Source organism: Mesocricetus auratus, unplaced genomic scaffold, assembly GCF_017639785.1.
Source record: "Mesocricetus auratus isolate SY011 unplaced genomic scaffold, BCM_Maur_2.0 Super-Scaffold_100013, whole genome shotgun sequence".
NCBI lineage: Eukaryota > Metazoa > Chordata > Mammalia > Rodentia > Cricetidae > Mesocricetus > Mesocricetus auratus.
Window position 1 is genome coordinate 71,771,281 of NW_024429196.1, and position 10,688 is coordinate 71,781,968.

The following is a 10,688-nucleotide window of genomic DNA, read 5'->3' on the forward strand; positions in this document are numbered from 1 at the left end:
GCAGCAGGATGGAAAGCTGGCGGGAAGGATGGACTTTGATGAGCTGGGTGGAAGATCTGTGGTCTCAAGGTTCTTGGGTCTTTGGCTCATCTTAGTGCAATGGGAGGAAAGCAGGGAAAATCCCAGACTCCCTCTAGACTGCAGGAAACCTCTGTGTACCAAGCAGGTGTCAGCCCTCAGCTGTGAACTTGAGTATCAGAAGGGCAAATTTCCAAGTCACCCCTTTTCCAAGTTCAAAGAACTTGTACACTTCCTTGAATTGCCTTCCTCCACCTAGTTCCCTCCTCACAGAGGAGCCCCACCCCTGCCCGGTGGTAGCTGTCAGCTTTCTATGAGGTGGCCTTGGGGTTTGGGATCCCTTTTGAGAGGTGAGAGCTTTGATGTTCGGCTGCTCTTAAGCAATCTTTTAACTTCAGCGACTGCTTCAATTTCCTCGCCACAGGTGTGTGCTGAGCAGGGTTTCTTTGTTGACTCTGAAATTACCTTTGAGAACAGTTCTGGAGAAGGAGATACAAAGCCATCTGGGATAAAATCCCGGAACTGAGGGTAGGACCCTCCCCTTGGCTGGGTTTTGTGAGTTATGGAGAGGTTGGAGACCAGAGGTGGAGATACCAGACTTTGGAGATGGCAGTCACATTGCATCTAGGCTCTGTTGGGACAACATGAAGGTTAATAGCAGCTGGTTGCTATGGAGTTCTGTGGACAGGTTCCCTGGGGAAGCCTGTAAGAGAGAGAGCTACATGTATGCATGAGCGTGTGTGTGTGTGTGTGTGTGTGTGTGTGTGTATTTGGGTTGTATACATGTGCACTTCCTGTCATGTATGCATGAGCGTGTGTGTGTGTGTGTGTGTGTGTGTTCCTGTGTATTTGGGTTGTATACATGTGCACTTCCTGTCATGTATGCATGAGCGTGTGTGTGTGTGTGTGTGTGTGTGTGTGTTCCTGTGTATTTGGGTTGTATACATGTGCACTTCCTGTCAAGGATACAGGAAGAAGACAGAGTAGCTCCTAGCAGTGCTGTGCAGAGGCAGTCAGTCTGAGGGAGTTGTAGGATTTGGGTCTAGAAGGAAGAACATTTAGTTCATGATCTAGAAGCTTCTTTTTTAAGTTTTTTTATTATTATTTAAATTTTAAATAGCTTGTTTCACATATCAATCCCAGTTCCCTCTCCCTCCCCTCCTCCCTCGCCCCCTCACCATCCCCCCCAGCCTCCTGCCCTATGGCCACTTGCTTCCACATAGCTAGAAGCTTCTTGAGGTGAAGTTCCCTCTGAGTCTGTTGTGACTTAATTCATCTTTCCAATGCTCCCCGCCCACCCCAAGTGAACAGATAACCTGGTGGTGGAGTCAGGGTAGTGGGTTGTCCTGACTCCCAGGCTGCCTTGGGAATGGCCTGGTACCCACTGTGTGTACATGGGAAACACAGATAAGCCAACCCTTCACCTGTAGCCCTGGAGTCAGTTAGGATTTGAGCCTGAGGGTGTTTTGGACAGTGTGTGTATCACATGCCCCACCCAACCCCACTCTGTGTGGGTAGCAGCCAGCAGGCAAAGGTATTAATGTTTTATAGCAAAACTAAGTCAGGCAGAGAATGCCTCATGTGCGTTCAGGTTGAACTCTGTCTCCAAACCTGTTATGAAACAGTGTCTTGTTCCCAGAGCTTTCTGGATTTGGAATGACTGGTTAGGAGCCACAAAACTGCAAGGTAAACAAACCCATTTGTCATGTTAGGCTGGAGAATTAGGCTTGGAGTGTCATTTTTATGTGTTCACCGGAGGTTGTGTGCATGTGAGGATGCTTACGCAAATGCGCATGTGTGACTAGTAAATACATGCACATGTGTGTACATGTGAGCGGGTAACCAGTGCGTGTGCGTGGCTGTGCATGCAGTCAGATGTGAGCGTACCCATGTGAGTGCATGGACAGGGGTATGTGTGAGTGCTCACACTTTGTGCATTTGTGTGAATTCAAGACAGAAAGAGGGGGGCGGTCGATTGATTCTCTAGGCCACGGGATCAAAGTAAGGTTAAGGACTGAGCCTACCACTATATGGCCCTGGGAAGGCAGCCTGCTGCTTCCCATTTGGCTTTTAAGTAGATGGGCTCTGTGCCCTGGAATAAGGACTACATTTGAAGCCCTGAGGTGAAGACCTGCCCAGAAGACTGTCAGAATTCTTCTCTGTTTCTCCAGTTCCTCCTGGGGAAGACAAGAGAAGGTATACTGGGAAGGGCTTGGGAGCTGGGAGGGACCCCAGGTGAGGAATTGCTACCACTCCTGGTCTTCTGGTCTTTTCTTTTTTCTCTCTCTTTTCTTTCCTTTTTTTTTAGACAGGGTTTCTATGTATTGTTTTGGAACCTATCCTGGAATTCACTCTGTAGACCAGGCTGGTCTAGAACTCACAGAGATCCTCCTGCCTCTGCCTCCTGAGTGCTGGGATTAAAGGTGTTTGCCATCAACGCCTGGCTCCATTCCTGGTCTTGAGTGTCATGTTGATAATCTGGAGCCCCTTCTAGGGGAAGGTGAGAGGGAAGTTGTGCCTTCAGGACAGGGCCCAGGGAGACAGAAAACTGTGGAGGGAGAGTCCCATGTGCCCTGTCATCAGGGCCTCTGTGAGGCCCCTGCTTCTGCTCCCTGGGTGTTGGGGGCTGTAGGGAGTCCACGGTGCACACTGGCTACCAGAGTCGAGCTGCTAAAGACTTGGATTCTCTGAGGTTGGGTGTCCTGTCTGTTAAGAGGATGGTCAGAGCTCAGAATCAGCTGTAAGTGAATTTAAACAAAAGTAATGAAAATGTGGCATTTTATATGAGCCAAGATTTGTGCTTCATGTTAGCCTCGCCCTACCCTTGTGGACCAGGTGGCTGTAGTGCTGGGGTCAGTGTCAGCTCAGAGATGTAGAGACGCCCGTGGATATTATCTATTTCTTGGGCCAAAATGCATACACAAGACTGCAGCCATAAGCCAAAGATTCTTCAAAAACAAAAGGAACATCAAAGCTAAAGAGCGTGGTACTCACAGAAGACGACCTATAACTTCAGAGCTCTCAACTTACCTGTCTCTGTCTCTCTCTCTCTGTCTCCCTCTCTTTGTCATGACCTTAGTTTGATCCTATGGTCTAGAGAATCCATCTACCCCCTCTCTTTCTTTCTTGGGTTCACACAAATGCACGCAGTGTGTGCACTCACACATATCTCTGTACACACACACATACATACACACATACATACACACATATACACACACACACACTCACATGTCGCCTGACGTGGTGAGCATGTGGAGGTCAGATGATAACCTCAGGTGTTGGTCTTCGCCTCCCTTCCATCCTTGTTTGAGACAGAATCCCTTGTCACTCAGTGCTACACCCACCAAGCAAGCTGCCCTGTAAACTTCCGTGCACTCTGGTGTCCTTGCTTCCCATCTTGCCTGGGAACACTGGGTTTGCAGACGTGTGCTTCAGGCGGGTCCCCACTCTGACACAGCAAGTGCTTCACACACACGTTGAGCCATCTCCCTAGCACTAGTAACTGTAATTCATACTTTCATGTGAGATAGCCTTAATAGATGAAGACACCAGGACAGCAGCTGCAAGTCTACCCAGAAATCTGGATAGTTCCACTCTATACTTCCTCCTTTTAGAATGTTGGCTGCTATGGCCTGAATTCTGTGTTTTTTGTCACCTTGCCTGAAGACTTATGCTGACTAAAGTAACTGGCTGATAAGTTTTTCTGGTTTTGCACTTTGTGTGAGTGTGTGTGTTTGCACAAGTACTTTACTACTGAGCTACAAGCCAAGCCTGGTGTTTTACACATAAATTCACATTGCATAAATGCTGAGGCTTCATTTCTTTTCCTGCCTTTGAGACCTGAATGATGAGACATACACCAACCGATCAATCATATTATGCTGCTACCAGGAAGTACTTGTCATAGCCAAGATTTTGCCACTGCAAGTAGACAGTGCCCATCTGATTATCCCTTAAGGACACTAAGCCCCGAAGTTTGACGCTGCAGTTTAAACCCTGCTCTCAGGCCCTACCTGTGGGGCCCTTTGGGCTTCAGGGTCATCATTTGTAAAACATAGTTGTAAGGTGTACACCAGAGAGCTACAGGAGGATCAGGTAAATGACTTCAGATAAAGTGCTTGAAACGGTAACTGGCCTGAAAGGATGACCGTGGAGTTGGTGACTAAGATGGTGGTGATGGTAACCATCATAGCTACGGTAAAACGACGGTAAAGGTGATGATGGTGATGATATTGATGATGGTGGTGCTGATGATGGGGGTGATGGTGATGATGATAGTGCTTGCTTTGCTGATGGTGATAGAGGTGAAGATGAAGGTGATAGTGGTGGTGATTGCAGGAATGGTGATGGTGGTAATGGTACTGATGGTTACAGTACTGGTTGTGATCATGTGATGATATTGATGCTGGTGGCTTTGGCAATGGTGATGTACTGATGGTGATAGCAGTGTGTGGTAGCTAGTAACATGGTAATGCTGGTGGTGGTGAAGGTAATGCTGGTGATGGTTGTGATGATGGCGATGGTGGTGGTCCTGATGATGAGGATGAACATCATAATGATGGTGATACTGGTGCTGATGGTGATTCCAATGGTGGCGCCAATCGCCAATAGCAGTGGTGGTCAAACTGGTAGTGGCGGTGTTGGTGGTGATACTGATGGTGATCATGGTTGTTACTCACACTTGTGTAGTAGTAGCGGTGAGAGTGATAATGATGATGGTGATACTGGTGTCTGTGGTGGCAATAATGGTGGTGCTGACGATATAACTCCTTTGAAATCAAAGTCATTACAGATAAAATCGAACTTGGATGATGCCATTACAGTGGGCTCTAATCATGTCAGACTGACTCTGTTCTTACAGAGGCAGAGACTGCACTATGAACACGAAGGCAGAGCACCACAAACTAAGGCATATTGAAGACGACCATAAAACACTAGAAACCGAGAGGGAGCTTACAGCATAGTCTCCATGGCAACCGTCCAGCTCCTGGTTTCAGTCTTCTATGGCTTAAACCTCTAACATGCAGCACTGAGATGCAATAGCCCCAGCAAACTGAGATGGAAAGAGAACCCCCGAAGAGCAAGGTATGTATGTTATTTGGGGCTGGAGGATGGCTTGGCAGAGAAACTGCCTGCTGCATCCGTGAGAAGACTGGAGTTTGGGTCCCTAGCATACATGTAAAAACAGGGGTGAAAGTGGCTTACTTGTAATTCTAGCTCTCAGAAGGTGGAAACAGGGCATCCCAGGACAAGCTGGTGATCTACACTAAGTTGTATTAACAAACTTTGGGTTCAAATGAAGAATGCTGCCTAGGAGCTGGAGAGATGACTCAGGGGTTAAGAGCACTGGTTGCTTCTCCAGAGGACCTGGGTTCAATTGTCTGTAACTGCAGTTCCAGGGCTTCTGATGCCCTCACACAGACAAACATGCAGGCAAGACACCAATGAACATAAAATAAAATACAAAATAAACAAACAAAAACCAACAAAACCCTGCCTCAATGAATAAAGTTGAGAACAATCAAAGAGTCCTGGTGTTAATCTGTTCTCTACACAGACATAAATTAATACATTACAAGAAATGTAATAGCATATAATCAACATATATTGCATGCATGTATGTATGTTTGTATGTATGTGGTATATGTGTGTGTGTGTTCATTTGTGGGCACATCTCTGTATGTATACACATGTCCTTTTTAATATATAGTGTTAGACAGGAGATGCCTAGAAAGAAGAGTGGCCAGCTTGGGCAGTGTCTTCGGGATTTGGCTTGCTGCACACACAGCATGGCTCTGGAGGCATCATGATGAAGACTGCACACAGGACCCCCAGTCAGGTCCTGACTCTCTGCTGGAAGCTCTAAGAAACAGAAGGACTAGGCAGGTGCATCCGCAGTGTTTTGACTCTGACACACACTTAGGCATGCATTCCTGCATGCACATGGCGGACCTTGAGTAGAGTGGATTCGAAGAGCCTCCTGGATACAACTGTGGCTGCTTTCCTTGACCTGGAAAGGCGATGTTCATGCCATGCCATCATTCCCAGAAGCCTCATCATGTCATGTGCTCTGGTGTCTTTTTTGCTGCTGTGATAACATACCCTGACTAAAAGCAGCTTAGGGGGAGAAAGGATTTATTTGGCACAACACTTACAGTTCATAGCTTATCACTGAGAAAAATCAGCACAGGAACCCAAGGCAGGGACCTGAAGCTGAAACCAAGGAGGAGGCTTCACTCTCTGGCTGGCTCAGGGGCTCATGCTTAGCTAATTTCCTATACAACTCAGGATCACTTGCCTAGTGATGGCGCTGCCCGTGGTGCATTGGCCACTCCTACGTCAACTAGCAATTGAGACTGTCCATAGGCCAATCTGACCTAGGCAGTTCCCCAACTGAGGCTTTCACATGACCCTAGGTTGTGTCAAATTGATCTTCCACGCTAACTAGGGCAGCGATACAAGGCGCGTGTACCCCTTCTGCAATACTGATGGTTGCGCAAATGGCTAAATGAAGTCTGAACATTTGCAGAGGCATTTTCTTCAAACACAGAGAAGGTGGGAGACGGTGAGGTGGCCATGCACAGGAGGGGAAGGGAGGGACAACCTCTCTGCGTACTGGGGTTCCCCCAGGTACAGATTTGGCTTGATGAGGATCCTGCAGACTTGGACACTCAGCTGTGCCAACTGGGACATTCCAGTTCAGAAAAGTACCCGACTCTGCTGGGACCATCTGGCAACAGGAGACTCTGAGAACACAGAGGTGATCTCCAGGCAGGAGGAGAGCAGGACAGGACTTGTCCATTCTCTTGCTTTGGCTATCTTCTCGCCCACCCGCCAGGGCTGCCCTTTGCCAGTGCAGGCGGGAGAAGTGCTCTTTGGTCACCTGGATGGTCACCAAGGCTGCTGACTGCTCTGTAGGCATCAAGGGAGGAAGTACCCGCGGCTGTAAGCATGCTGTGTGCTCCCCTGGAGGTCCACACCTCAGTGTGCCTGTCTCCCCAGTATGCTCCCCTGAGTGGGTGCATGTAGCTAAAGTGAAGACATTCGGCGTTCACATCCCCATTCCTGCGTGTGACCCCCTCAGCCATCTTCCCCAAGGTACCGAGGCACATTGTTTTCCATGTCCATTCAGTGTTGCTTGCTGAGCACAGGGCTGGTTGGGCGGAGACAGCAGCAGGACCCAACCGTGGGACTTATGCCCCTCCGGGAGTCCCACCTCCTGTTCCTACGGCCTCAGTGCTCACGGGCTTATAGGTCACATGGTTGGTGATGAGGACACAATCAGGGCCTTTTAAGGCCCTGACTGAGAACACAGAGGTCTTCAGTCCTGTTAAGGGTTCTAGGATGTTCATTGCCTGGAGAGCCTTAGGGGACAGGATGGAACTGCTTGGAAGGAGCACTAGACCTTCAGCTCTTGCCTCCCCAGCTGGAGGTGCTGAGTAGCTCGAATTCTGCCTGGCAACCAGGCCACCCTCCATCTGTCGTCTAGAAATGAACCAGGGGCTGCTGGCACAGGCTGACTCGTTTTTCTGTTCCGGGATTACCCTTTCAGTCCCCATTGTTCTTTGCTAATGGCCTTAAAACGTGCCTGCCTGTTACCTTCCCCAGCCTGCCGCGGATGGAGGGGAGGCCACACCTCCTCGAAGGCGAAGGGTGAGGTGGGCACAGGGTAGGGGTGGGGGATGAGTCGAGGTGGGCAGATGGGGACAGGAACGCAGGCTCAGGATACCCAGGCCCCCTGCCTTCAGCTGTGACCCCTAGCCAGGCTTCAAGTATGGGGTCCCCTCCTTCAGCGACCCAGCTGCGCTGTCACGTGGCTTATCTCGTGTCCCCTTCTGAGACCTGTCTCCATGCAGCGTGTGACTCTCCATCCTGGACAGATAGCCAAGGTGCCAGCGGTGGATTGAAGGCTGATGGTTGGTTATAGGTCATCACGCAGGCTGGCCATTCACTGTGATTATATTGTCACCATCCCCAAGGGCAGCAGAGATAGTGCCAAATGGGCCACACTGACTTTTCACCCTTCCCAGGGTTGAGGACCAAAACTAGCAGGGCAGAAATCACGCACACCTCCCTGTCTGCCCTGCCCTACCTCACTCCCCCTACCATCCCCTGTTGCAACAGCAGGATGTACAGCTGGTAAGGAAAGAGAATTCACTTCTTCCCGGGTGAGTTTGAGGGCTCAGCCACGAAGTGCAGTCACCAGCATTGGGAAGAGAAATCTGGTCGCAAGGTGGTCCATTCACCTCCTTTTGCTCACCGAAGAAGCAGAAGAAGCACATGGTGGTTGTTTATCTAAGAAGATGCCTAAGAACAAAAATGATGGGATCTGGGTTTATATAAAGCTGTCCCTGAGCCCAGCTTCTCTGGGTCACTCTGGCTTGTTTGGGTAGCTGGACAGCTGCTCTTTGGCTTCCACAGGGTCCTGACTCTTGTAGTACGATCTGCTGGCAGTGGGTCTCCAGGGTTTTCATCTGCCTGCTCCCTTTTGGGGAGGAGGGGGGAGGGCATCATGCATCCCAGACTGGCTGAGGCTTTGTTGTCTGGGCTACAGCTTTCTCCAGATTTGCAGATCTTCAAAGCAATGACATGCCGTGTCAGATCTGCCCAAAGTCCAGGCACGTGGCAGGAGTCCAGCATGCAAATTAATCGGACGCTTTGCCTGTGGCCTGGGGCACCAGCCCCACACCCTCTGGAGGCCCAGCAGGTGCTCCACCGGGCAGGTGTGTGCCTCACCATATGCTCTGGCGAGCATCGGGTTTCTGCTAGAGTCTTTCAATTGCTCACCAGGTGAGATAAAGCGGGCAGAAAGGAGCCCATACCAACCTGTGGTTCCATGAAACACCCCTGGGCAGTGACAGCCCTGAGCCCCAGCAGAGACAGGCAGAAGAGAGGGGCAGATGTTGAGGCGGGGCCTCATGTCTGAGAGCAGCCTGGCTCTCCGGGATCCTCAAACTGGAGAACTGCTTTGCAAAGTCTTCTGAAAGTGAAGCTGTGGCTCAGTGGGCAGAGCTCTTGTCCATCACTCACAGAGACCTGTGTTCGATCCCAGGTGCCACCTAAACTGGATGTGGCGGTGCATACCTTCATCCCAACGTGTGTGCTGGAGGCAGAAGGCTGAGAAGGTGGAGGTTATCCTAGGCTACATGATGAGTTTAGGGGCAGCTTGGGCTACATGAAACACTGTTGCAGACAAAACCTTCAGCATTTATGAAACAGGAGTTGGGAAACCCAAAAGCCTTCCAAGTGCAGAGGTAGGACAGGAAATGTCAGGGAAATCTCAGCAGGGTATTCTGCCTTAGCTGCCCATCAGGTGCCCTGGGAGCCTTAAGACTCTGGAAGTGCTGACTGTTCCAGGAATAGTTAAATCAGCATTAAATCTAGTATGGTATCCACCCTAGCTACCCAGGGCCATTCAAATTCATTGCAGTCAAAAAATATGGTTCACCATGTCACCCTTGTTGTGTTGATCCACGGAGACAGTGAACTTACCCCCACTTTTGCAAGTCTATCCGGAGCAGTGTGCTGGGAAGCCTCTCTGGCCACAGACTCCCAAGCTGAAGATGTCTCGGCCACGAGAAGGTGATTTGCCTCTCTGGGGGAAGATGCCTGCTACTCAGGGCAGCTCTGGTCTCTTAAATCTTTGTGTCAGGAGTGATGGTGTGGAGGTGAGAGGGACTGGGGGTGGTGGGGTTAGTGCACAATCGAGCTACTCCTGCTTGCCAGGTCCCCTCAGCCCTGTAGTGCCTCAGACTCCTTTCTCCCAAGCTCGGTTGACCTTGGCCCTGGCCCGGCTAATGTGTATTTCTAGGGCCTCCTCTGGTTAGTCACACCCCGCTGAACTCTTAGATTGCTTCAGACTCCTAGGAAGCCTTCAGTCACCCCCCCCCCCCCCCAGCAGTCCAGTAGTCCTCACCCTCCAGTGTCCCAGGCTCCAGGAGTTCCAGTGGCCACACACTGGGACTCGCCCTGTAATTTATCAAATGAACACTCTGTAACAATGGGACCACGCCACACGCCAGGGATCTTGGAAACTGAGAGACGGCTTCTGAAATGAGCCCTCGTGTAAACCAAGACGGGTTCAGTGATGTGAATTGGCGAAAGCAGACTTTGGGAGGGGCACAGTGGCTCCTCCAGGAGGACGTTTCGTAGCACGTTCTGCCAACTGTTGCCAGAAGGAGATGCTGGTGATGGAGAAGGAGGAGGGGGAGGGCGAGGAGGAGGGGGGAGTGCTAGTGTCCTTACAGCCTGAACTCCTTTCTTCTTCATTGTTCCTGGAGCCGGCCGGCCAACAGCTGTGTGCTGCGTATATCAGTAACAGCTGCTTTCTCCTGGGGTGAAATTAAAAGATTAGGGGGTGTGGGCACGTGCTGGCCCCAGGAGCCCAAACAATGCTTGATTTAGGGTGAAACTCGTCTGAGAGGCTGACAAAGAAGAAGGCTCTGAGTTGGCCAGGGGTCAGGATGGGGGTGGGGGGCTGGCTTTGACAGAGACAAAAGGAGGGGAGCAGGCGGGGTGAGGTTGGGGGGAGACAGGCCCAGTGAAAAGGGGCCTGGAGCAGCTGCTCCTGCTCCAGAAATTTGAGACGGGTCTTTTCACAAACACAAACCCCGGAGAAGAATAGGGAGGCCGGCTTAGCTGAAATGGTCCCTTTTAGAAGTGAAAAG